Source organism: Pinus tabuliformis, chromosome 8, assembly GCF_031772625.1.
Source record: "Pinus tabuliformis cultivar Carrire ecotype Pingquan chromosome 8, CPIR1, whole genome shotgun sequence".
NCBI classification, from domain to species: Eukaryota; Viridiplantae; Streptophyta; class Pinopsida; order Pinales; family Pinaceae; genus Pinus; species Pinus tabuliformis.
In genome coordinates, this window is record NC_142294.1 from 41893855 (window position 1) to 41906834 (window position 12980).

A 12980-nucleotide genomic window follows, 5' to 3' on the forward strand; every position below is an offset into this window, starting at 1 on the left:
GCAGTGGATGCTGTTTTCCCAAATGGAACAGTTAGACTTTTAACAATTGATGGAAGCAGAACACCACTGTTAGTGAATGGCTACCGACTTCGGTTATATCAGCGGCCGGTTTCCAAAGAGGATTTTAAAGCCACTTGCATGGCAATAAAACAATATTCTTTTCCAGGGGAACTTGCTGTCCCTCAAAGCACTTGAGTTTCTATTATTTATGTAATTTTTTTTTAGGTTAGATATTCTTTTTTTAGAAACTAATAAATCCTGCCAAGGATTGCGATATTATATTTCAGTATTTTGCAGATTTTGGCCCGGGAAGTAACGGAGAACAAAAGTCTCAAAGGAACTATTTTGCGGACTCGGAACTCCTGTTGCTGCAACATCATTTCCCTGTTGCCGCAACACCACCCCCGTTGCTGCAACACCATTCCCTGTTACTGCAATATCATTCCTCGTTGCTGCAACACTACTCCCGTTGCTGCAACACCACTCCCGTTGCTGCAACACCATTCTCTGTTGCTGCAATACCATTCCTATTGCTCCCGCACAATTCCCGTTTTTACAAACGTCTCACATCATTCCCTGTTGCCATATCAGCAATTTTCCGTGGCTGCAACACCATTCCCGGTGCTACAACATCACTTCCCGATCACGGAATATCTTTCCCAGCAGATTACTTCATGTACGAAAATGCCAGTCTTATCACTTCAGCCCCAAGGAACAAATTTTGATAAAATATACCACTCCTTGTGATGATTACAACACCCTACTATCACTTCCCGTCATTATCATTACAAATCACCGGTATTCCCATGCTTGTAGATCCGCGGTAATCATTATGATCTAGCACAAGACAAGACAAGACTTTTTGACGCAGCAATCAAAAAGGTAAAATACGAAGGTACGCATGATTATGTATGGACATTAAATGATAGATAATGTGGAGAAGTTGATAGGACTATCAAATCATTGTATTTCCAATTATATCGTTGACACGTAGGGGGGGGGATTACCAAAGCAACTCTCATAATGACATACCACGCCAACTACCGCCACCCTTAACTCTCCCGGTAATATGTAAAAGCCACCCTATCACAACATGTTACTATTTGCGACGTTCTACTCTGAACTGAAATTGGAAGCTCGGCTCTGAACTCTGAAAGTTACTGAAACAACAGTGATGGGAGGAACCCTCATTACACATGAGCCTGGCTCGACAGCAGTCCTTGAACTCTTTCCGGAAATTTATCAAATTTTCCTGCAAGCGGGTTGGATAGAATACTTCAGGAGACTTCCGGACTTTGACGAGCAGCAAGTCCTTGAATTTGCATGCAATCTAACAGAAGGATTCTCGGTCGTCCAGGGAATTCAAGTTCCAGTCACAGAGGAAATCATAGCCGAAGTTACCGGGCTACCAGCTAATGGCACACGGTGGTTCAGCAGAAAGCACCTGATTCTTAATGCACAGCAGGATTTTCTCCGACCAGGCGAGCACGTAGATACCAAAGGCAGAGGCGTAGCACTTCGGTCGTTACCTCAACCGTGGCCGAAAGTCGCCGAATTTGTCAAGCAATATCTGACGTGCGAAGGCCGCTACCAGGTAATTTACCAGCACGACTTTGTCCTGTTAAATCATCTAAGAAATGGTTAGTTAATAAACATGCCATATTATCTATTGGGTTGTCTCCAAAATATGTCACGATATGCTGTGAAAGCGAAGCATCCTCTAGTTTCCTTAAAACACCACCGCTTAGCCCAATTACTGATTAATAGAGCCCTCGCTCTAAATAACCCTCCACCCCCCATTAATCCCCATAAGGAGGCACAAATTCCACAGCCGGAACATGAAATTCCTCACCAAGAAGAGGAAATTCTTCACCAAGCTGAGGACATACCTCAGCAAGATGAAGAACTTCCTCAGCAAACGGAGGATATGCCTGAACAAACCCCTCTGGAAAACCCTCAGCACGCAGAACATATTCCTGAACAAACCCAGCAAACACCCCCGCAAGATGCTGAGAATGCCACAAAGACTACCCCATCTCCCAAAGGAATCAATCCTTCCATTCCCATACTGGGTATTTCTACTGATGACTCCGATGACAATATCCCCATTACCCTGCTTAAAAGAAAAAGGCAGCAGGAAAAGAAAACCCCATCGAAAAGAAGGAGAACCAGGGTTTCAGCTAAGGCACCTGCTACTCCGGCTACTGTCCCCATCCTAAAGAAAGCTAGCCTAAAGAGAAAAATGCCCAAATTCCCTGCTTCTCTACCAAAGAGAAGAACTCGGTCATCGGTAGCAGCTAAATCTCCCAATTCCCCCAGTTCACCGCCCATCACTATAAAGATCCGTACTCCCACCAGTCCTCAAAACTCCTCTCCTTCACCCTCGGAAGCAGAGATGCAGAGCGTTCATAGCTTCGTGACATCATACTTTAAGGCAGCTGACACACAAGAACCAGCTGCCGACACCCAAGATAATAGTGACCAAGTGGCTGCAACACAGGAAACAGCCACTACCGCAGGTGACACACAAGAACCACCTGTGGGGAATACTGATCAGAATGATGAAACAGAACCTCTGCCTCCATTGGAATCTACTGCTCCGCACTCCGCAGGACCAGCCTACCATACCTGCCCTACAGGAAGAAATTGAATTCCTGAAATCTCAGATTCAGGACTATCAGGAAGAAATAGTAAGGGTTAAGGAAGCATATCAGAAGGAATTCAGCCTGCATGTTTTAGCACGAGTAGCATCTGCAGCAGAGAAAAGTAAGGATAATGAATATGTGTGTACCAATTGTGGTGAAATATACACTCAGGCAGGATATAAGGTAGTGGCAGAGCCAATGAAGGAAGCATCTGATGTTGTTGATGAAACGAAAGAACCTGCTATTACACAGACATAAATACCGCAATCCTCTGAAATAAAGGAACCTGTTGACACACAAGAACCAACAGGTACTCCAGAAGAAGTGCAGACAGAAGAACCTGTTGTCACACAAGAACCAACAGGCTCTTCAGAGAAGATGCAGGACCAAACTGAAGGACTTACTGACACACAAGAACCAGTAAGTTCCCCAGAAACTGCACAAGACCAAGCTGAAGGGCTTACTGACACACAAGAACCAGTAAGTTCCCCAGAAACTGCACAGGTCCGAACAGAAGAACTTACTGCTACACAAGAACCAGTAAGTTCTCCAGAGATTGCGCAAGAACAAGCAGAAGGGCTTGCTGACACACAAGAACCAGCAAGTTCCCCAGAAATTATGCAGGAAGAAATAAGGAATGAGAAAGAGGAGAATACAGACTCACCCCGGCCTACCCAAATTACTATGGAAGAAGTTGTTGCACAAGAATCAGGAAATGCAGAAGAAAACACAGACTCACCCCGGCCTACCCAAACTGTTATGGAGGAAAAAGAAATAGTTTCAGGAGGAAATGAAGAAAAATCAGACTCACCCAGCTCTATTCAAATTGCCAAGGAAGCAGAAAAAGAAGAAGAAAGTCAGGAAGCAGAAAAAGAAGAAGAAAATCAGGGAAAAGAAGAAGAAGAAGAAAATCAGGAAAAAGAAGAAGAAGAAGGAAATGAGGAAAAAGGCACAGACTAACCCCGGCCCACCCAAATCACCATAGAACAAAATGAATCAGTACAACAGGAAAAAGAGACACTAGCAAGAAATGAAGAAAAAGATGTTGGATCATCCCAGACTATTCCTACAGAGCAGGTTATCCTTGTGGATGCCTTTACACAGACAGAGCTTCCCTCCGTCACTGATGTATGCACAGAAACAGATAGATTTGAAACATTGAAGGGACAGTGGTGGAGGGAATATGAGCAATCGCAAGGCAAGGCATTCCAGCAGCAGAAAGGGATCTGGTTTAGTCACGCATACAAGAACTGGGAAGCACTTGAACAGTGCAGAGCCCAGTATAAAGAAATAAAGGAACTTAAAGTCAGATTGACCCAGATGTTTGAATTGTTTCAAAGACTACTTGTTGCAAGGAAACTCTCTTTTAATTATGCAACATTTCTAAGGGAAAGACTCACATTTTTGCAGATAAAGGCTGTCAAAGAAGGTAGACCTCATCAGGTAGTTACGTCAGAGCAGTTTATGCAAACCTTTGCACAGGCACCTAAAAACGATCAACATTTGTTATGCGAGCTCTATCTCCATAATGAAGCCATGTCCGAGGAAAGAAATATGAATATGATACCTGTAGTCGGCGACATACAGCTGAGAGCCTTTATCTCCTTTTTAGCTAATCAACTTACATGGCAGAACGCCTTTGCTTCAGCTCAGCATAATGAACAGAATTGTCTTCTGTGGATTAGAGCTGAACCGCAGAACGCAGCCACCTTTATTGCACAACACCTGAGCATGGTAAGTGATCCTGAAATGAAGGACCATGTTAAGCAACTGCAAACAATGGTCCTGAAAGACTGTCAGCATTATGTAAAGACCAAGGCATCCTTGGCTGTCAAAGCAAACAAACTGTTTTGGGAGAACTGCCCCAAGGAGAGGCAGGAATACCACCCTTATAATCCACCTAATTTGCAGGTGGCACTCTCAAGGGTATCTCATTATGTTAATTGCATGCAACACTGTGCTGAAAATTGGATGGGTTACAGATTCAGATTTCCACTTTTATGGCTGCCTGGTGAACAGTATAAAGGACAGTTTGGATTGTCCAGCAGGGAAGAAGCAGCAGCATGGAGGCAGATACAGACTGCCTGTGGATTCAGAAAGAAGTTTGATGCCACTTCCTATAACTATTGTCTCAGTGATCTACATTGTTCATCCCAGTACTCCGACTCAGACTCAGAGTAGCCATTGCATAGGAACATGCAATCTCTTCAGTTGGGGGGGATGTTAGGACTCAGAATTGACCTACTTTGACTTCATATTTTTGCCTTAATATTATCCTTTTCAGTCATAAGTTATAAGCTTTGATTACATAATGACTTAATCACCCCAAGGTACGAAGTGACTTTCCGCATATCTATATGTTTAATTGTTCATTGCATATTCGTGAGTATCTTTATATTTATCTTGGAAAAGCTGATTAAATTGTCAAGTAATTGTCTTAAGCTTGCAGGAATTATAAGTTATAGTTGCTGTGACACCAGAAACAGCAACTACGCAGTTGCTGCAACACCAGAAACAACAACTACGCAGTTGCTGCAACACCAGAAGCAGCAACTACGCAGTTGCTACAGTCAGCAACAACAACCATCTAAAGCAGGCTATTTTGCAACAACTGGAAATAACAACCGGCTACTATCTGAAGAACGCTGACGCGACACGATCTGCAGCTATCTAAAGCGAGTAAGACACAGTTACCATTGCTTAATCAGGAACAGCATGGGGAAACGGCAAAGGAATGTGAAGATCCCAAGAAGATGGTCGAAGACAGTTACCAGCTGTGTAACAGCCAGAACTTAAGAAAGAATATATTGTTATACTGTTGTAACAGCGGTCTGTAACTTTTATTTTTGATCAAATGAGTTAACTGAATGCACTGTAATGATCTATTGTAATAGATGTCTCCTCTATAAAGAGGAGACATCTACATTAGAAAGGGGTGAATGTGTAACCTGTAAGAGAGATTTTGAGAGACATCAGCAAGTCTGAACTTTATTGTACTTGGATCCTTTGGCAGATGAATAGAATATCATTCTGAGCATTTAATCTAGTCCTCCTGTTCTGGGGAATCTTGTGAGAAGGACTGGGCCCGACTTCCTCACAAGATTCACCCATTTACTTTTCTGTTACAGTGTGTTAGTGTGTGATAGTTTCTTTCCGCTGGTACTCTGTTTGGATTCTGTAGCATTACCTCTGGTATTTCCGCTTTGCTAGTACTCTGTTTCATTCATTGCTTGAAGTTGTGCAAGAGTATTTCACCGGTGAATTTGAGTGCAGTGTGTGTTAGCAATCTGATTACAGAGGCAGGTGCTGAACGTCCTCACCTGGAGGATAGGGTCCTGATCCTCTGCCAACAGAGCATCCATCATTTCGCTTTTCAGATTTGTAATCTTAATTAATCACTTTCATTTTATCAGTACAGTGATAACTTAGCGTAAGGATTACGTATACTACAGCTTTTTAATGCTTTTAGGAGTAAGTACATACAGTACGCGGTAGCCTTTGTAATAAAAAGACTTCCCTAGGTTGACAATTAATGTGGTACTTGAATGTTTAATCAATAAACAATTCAACTAGCCAACAAATGGCCTGTATTGCAGGTGGATCGAGATGGAGAATTTCAGCTAGAGCCTCAATGTATATTGTTGATCTGGATCTTGGGGATGGCCCCAAGGTTTGAGTAATTGCCACACTAAGAAAAGAACGAAAATAAACCAAACCAGAAAAGTAAATCATGAACCAAGTTTTATTAGGTCAGAAAATAATAGTAGCAACTACATTGTGTTGGACCCTCCTCCTTTTACAAAAAGAGGCTCTTTATTTATAATTTTTTTTTAGTTACATTACCATGGGTAAATACATGGGTGGGAAAATACCATGGGCGGATTTCCATTCGGATCATTACAATGGGCGGATTTCTACTTGGATCATTCCTCCCTCCTTAGGAAGCAATGGTCCCCATTGTGTGAAGTTCCCTCCAGAGAAGCTTTTGTTGAATGTGAGTTATGGATGACCAAATGCTGTCGAAAACAAGGGTTTTGCGTGGTTGACTCAATTTTTATGTGGCCTTTGGCTCATTAAAAATTTAATTTAATTTATTTAATTTTATTTATTTATTTATTATTTATTTATTTATTTATTTTTTCACATTTGCCACTAAAAAGCTTTAACTTTCATTCATAAACTTTATTACTTTAAATTTGCCGAAGGAATAATATAATTTTTTTTACCTAAAGTTTTCTTCTTGGGGTTTTTGTGTTAAGAGTTTGAGACTTCTAAATTTTTTAAAGGGAAAATCTTGTGATGTTAATTTTTTATTTATTTATAGTTTTCTATAGTGAAGGCACATTTAAATAATTTTCTAAAGTTTCACAATAGGAAAAGAAGAGTTTTTTTGGATTGAAGCACTTAAGAAAAATCATTTTAATTCTGAATTGTTTGAAGTGTTTAGCATTTGAATTTCATGGTTCCTCATGGTAATTAATTTTCGAAATTTAATATCTCAAGTCTTTTGCATGCTAAGGGTTTTTGAACATTTTTATGATTGACATCTATTGAGATTGCTCATAATTTAATTAACTTTAATCATGGTTTAATTACTTGAATTATTGGATATTTATTGCATCTTAATTTTTTTGAGATTTTTTCAAGTAATTCTTAAATACTCTTTCATGGAATTGTGGTAAATTGCATATCTTTTGTTTCCTAAACTGAGTATCTTTGAGCATCTATATAATTGGCATTGATATTAAATTGTGAAAAAGTTTTTGTTATCTTTGAGCTATAATTGCATTGGAAAGAATCTAGATAAATTGAAGTGATAAGCTTGTGATTTAATTGGGAATTATATTGTGATATTTTAAGCATAATGTTAAGAAGTTTATCTTTCAATCTAGTGAAGTGAACATTCATTTTGGCGATTAAGGGCTTTGATATATAACTCAGATATAGATCGCGGCATAAGCGCTTTCAATCCTTGAATTTAACTTCATTCTCGCTCCATTTTTTAATCATCTCGTGCATTTGCATATTAAGTTAGCCTTTTATAATTAAAATTTACTTCCAAGCATAAGCTTGGTTGATAGAAAGATAAGTACCCATCCATCTTTGCTTGAGAAGCTTGTTTTCAATAGTACTTAAAACGGTGACCTTGCAGTCGTCAGAGCCACAACTCTTTGTAGTGTCGGAGGAACTGGGTATGTTAGATTTTCAGGAGAGGTATTGTGAATTACACCTTAGTGTGCTTCACTTTATCTTCTCTCTGCCATTTACTATAGAATCAAGCTCAATATAGAAATGATCGAAGGGTTAAACATTATATAGATATTAACTAAAATTAACCAAGATTCATGCATCTCACATTAGTTTTAGGATCTGCATTTCATATAAGATAGTTATTTATCCAAGCAACAGTTGTTCATCAATTACTTGGTCCTAAATTTCCTAGCAAGATAGTTGACTCCATAAGGCACTGGTATCAATTGTTTAAATCTAATCAAATCCTATAAGTCTTGCTAAATCTAAAACAAGTACTTGGTCACTTGACTGTGTCTCCCGAACTGGTTGGTTTCCAACTAGTTCTCCTTTATTCCATTTCTGTAAGGGACAATGTAAACTTTGAAACGGGAACTGATACTGTTATCCGTTTCGTAGAGATAGTGAAAAAGTGACCTGATTTTGAAAATGGACGATGCAGAACACACACATTTTTTTTAAAGCATAGTTTTTGGCACTTTAATTTTTTTATGTACATCACGTTTTAGAATGTTAGTGATTTACACACTGATTTAAAAAAGTGATGATTTTGCATCATGTTGTTTTTTTAAAGACCTATTTTTTGACTTTAAATTTTCTAATGTATGAAATATAAATAATTATTTTCTAGATTTAAGGATTCTTGACACTTAAATTTTTTTATGTCAATTTTTTTTGACATAAAAAAAATATAAAAATATGTATTAAAAAAAATGTGAAATTAAGTAAGTAAAAATAGAAAAATTTAAAAAAACATTAACAAAAATAAAAAATAAAAAATAAAAAAACAAATTAAAAACAAACTAGATTTAATAAAAAAATAGAAAATTAACAAAAAAACCATTAACAACTACTAAAATAAAAATTAAAAACATTTCAAACAAAACAAAAAATAAAAAAAAAGGCATTTAAAATTTAAAAAAATATACGTATTTTCAAATTTAAAAAAGAAAAGAAAACATATTTTTCATTTAAAAGAAAAATATTTTAAATTTTATATTAAAAATTACAAAATTTCGATTTAATTTTTTTTAACATTATTAAAAAGAAAAAAAATTATTTAACAAAAAACATTTATCATTATATTTTAAGTGATACCAAAGTTGTTAATCCACTTTATTAATTTCTCATTTAAAAATCCAAGAGTTAAAATGATAAAATAGTAACTTTAGTAACATTAACAGGGAATCAAATAACATGATATTTTTTAAACATTAATAGGGAATCAAATAAATCTACATGCATCATTTTGGAGTGGTTACAGTTATAATAATTGCAACATAACAAGGTCAAAGCTTTTTTAGTTTACGTTGGGTGATTTCCGGAATCGCTCGGCTGCCAATATATTTTAAATTTAGGAATTTTAATTTGAATATAATTCCTCTAAATTCCGGCAAAGTATCATTTATTCTAGTGTCATCCATTATGATTTTCAACAACAAGACAACAAACTTTATTTATTAATTTAAAAAAATATTATTTTCCAACCAGAATCAACTAGCTTTAATCCCTAATTAAACCACTAGTAATAATAAACGAGACACAAAAACCGACAGTTTTAATTACAACACTGGTGTTACAATATTGCTCAAGCTGCATAATTTTCCTGCGACAATAAATCCAAGAATTTATTTTTTAGAAAAAAGAATTGATTTTTTGAAAATAAATTCATTTAAAAAAATTATTATTAAATATTTGTAAATGATGGAAATTTAAAATGAATGCTTATAAATAATAGTTATTATTAGCCTGGAATTTAATTATTTTGTATTATAAAACAAATTTGTAAGAGTTGTTGAATGAAAATTTTCAAATAAAAGCAGGCAGATGCTCACAAATTTGATTGGATTAAAACGTAAAATGACATGCATAAAAAAATGCAAAAAAAGTCATCAAATTTTCATTAAAAATTGACAAGTAGAGAGAATGAAATTCCAAGCCTACGTGGCATACGTGGGAACTTTCCGTACACATTTTAAGATATAAATCACATCCACTTTCTCAGTTTAATCTTTTATGAATTTCAAAGTTGTGAATTATGCCATCATGTACAACAACAGGTCACAAGCTACGTGCATATAACCAGAGATTATATAAATGACCGAGCATAAGATATCATTGAGATCATTTTCGTGGTAACACATTTGAACTCCATGCACACACCTTTCATTTTTTTCTATTTGTTTGGGTTCCTGACAAGTCTGTTTCCATAATATTCAAGTCCGTTTTCCACCGATTTTCAAATGCAGAACCCACGTTCTCCTTTCTAAATGACCCAATATCTTGCGTGTCACATTTAATTTGAAATAAAATAATTCAGTGAACAAAGTATTCAATCATATGGAAGGACAAAGTTCTTTTAGATCATTGTACCAAGAAGGAAAATAAATCCTAACACACCTCCGTCCTTTATGACGCAATATCTTTTGTGTGAAAAACATTTTTTTTTTTTAAATAGATATTATTTGTATGAAAAAATTAATTTTTTTTTTTAATAATTTTTTTTTTTTTTTTTTAAATATCAAATTTTATTTGAAAATAAAAATAATTGCAACATAACAAAGTCAAGAATTTAGGAATTAGAGGAATTAGATTCAAATTAAAACTCCTAAATTTAAAATATTATAAATAAATAACAGTTTTATTTTAAAATAAAAATAATTGCAACATAACAAAGTCAAATATTTTCTCCCAAAAAACAAACAAGTTTACGTGGGCGATTCCAAGAATCGCCCAAGGCCAATATATTTTAAATTTAGGAATTTAGAAAGATTAGGTTCAAATTAAAATTCTTAAATTTAAAATATTATGAATAAATATCAATTTATTTTAAAATAAAAATAATTGCAACATAACAAAGTCAAATCTTTTCTCCCCAAAAGCCAACAGGTTTATGTTGGGTGATTCTAGGAATCGCCTAAGGCCAATATATTTTAAATTTAGGAATTTTGAGGGATTAGATTCAAATTAAAATTCCTAAATTTAAAATATCATGAATAAATACGAGTTTTATTTTAAAATAAAAATAGTTGCAACATAACAAAGTCAAATATTTTCTCTCCAAAAGCCGGCAAGTTTACATTGGGCGATATTTAGGAATTTAGAGGGATTAGATTCAAATTAAAATTCCTAAATTTAAAATACTATGAATAAATACCAGTGTTATTTTAAAATAAAAATAATTGCAACATAACAAAGTCAAATCTTTTCTCTCCAAAAGCCAGCAAGTTTATCTTGGGCGATTCTTGGAATCGCCCAAGGCCAATATATTTTAAATTTAGGAATGTAGAAGGATTAGATTCAAATTAAAATTCATAAATACCAGTTTTATTTTAAAATAAAAATAATTGCAACATAACAAAGTCAAATATTTTCTCTCCAAAAGCCACGTTGGGTGATTTGGGCAATTCTCAGAATCGCCCAAGGCCAATATATTTTAAATTTAGGAATTTAGAGGGATTATATTCAAATTAAAATTCCTAAATTTAAAATATTATGAATAAATACCAGTTTTATTTTAAAATAAAAATAATTGCAACATAACAAAGTCAAATCTTTTTTCCCCAAAAGCCAGCAGGTTTACGTTGGGCGATTCTCGGAATCGCCCAACGCCAATATATTTTAAATTTATGAATTTAGAGGGATTAGATTCAAATTAAAATTCCTGAATTTAAAAAATTATGAATAAATACCAATTTTATTTAAAATAAAAATAATTGCAACATAACAAAGTCAAATTTTTTTTCCTCAACAACTAGTAGGTTTACGCGAGAATCGCCCAACGCCAATATATTTTAAATTTAGGAATTTAGAGGGATAAGATTCAAATAAAATTCCTAAATTTAAAATATTATGAATAAATACCAGTTTTATTTTAAAATAAAAATAATTGCAACATAACAAAGTCAAATCTTTTCTCCCCAAAAGCCAACAGGTTTACGTTGGGCGATTCTCAGAATCACGCAACGACAATATATTTTAAATTTAGGAATTTAGAGGGATTAGATTCAAATTAAAATTCCTAAATTTAAAACATTATGAACAAATACCAGTGTAAAAAATAGTTGCGTGCGATAGGGTAGGTAGGAATAAGTGCATTCAGATTTGTCATAATCTGAAAACACAGACTTAGTATTATCATTTTTTAATCTAAATCAAAGAAGACTCCAAGCCTTTTAGAATAACAAATCAAACTGAGATTCGAAGAAGCTTTTAAACAGTTAGGACTTCTATATCATGTAATTGATAAGAGATTACTCAGTCAAACTATTTGTTCCTTGAATTTATTTTCTCCCTAAAAACATTTCAAATTTATTATGAAGGTATAGACAGCACAATAACAAATCCATATTGATGTTGTAGTCAGAACTGAAATTATTGTAAGTTATATCTATCAAAACTCAAATTATTGTATATGATATCTATCAAATATATTGGAATCTATTATGAGCATTATTTTGAGAAATCATCCAAGAATAATTTGGATGATTCTAATGAAAACAATTTGGATGACTCTGGTGATTACTCAATCAGTGAAGAACAACTTGGATGATTCCAATGAAAACAATCTGGATAACTCTAATGATTACTCTAATAGTGAATGAATAGATGAAAAGTCATTTATCTCTTAAATGACTTCGCTGTAAATATGATAAACATAACAAAGCTAAACCTTCAACCTTCCTCTTCTTTTGTCGTATCTAGGCATATTTTGTTTATTGCAAAAGATGTTTATTAAATGTTCTGACAATGGAAAACCTTTAGATACTGAGATTGTAGTACACTGATTACACGGTTTTAGAAACTGAGATCCTAGTACAATGATTAAACTGTTGTTTTGATAAAGTCTTGTTTTTCTAATTAAAAAATTATCGATAAAACTTTAAATATAGAGATCGTAGTACAATGATTAAACAACAATCTTGATGAATAATTAAATATAGAGATTCTATTACAATGATTAAACGACAAATTCCATGAAAATTTATTATTTTACGCATAGAAATATCTTGATTACACATGCATGAAATTAAAAAAAATGGAATGAAAGATTTGAATGTAAGTATTTTATATAATTTTAAAGTA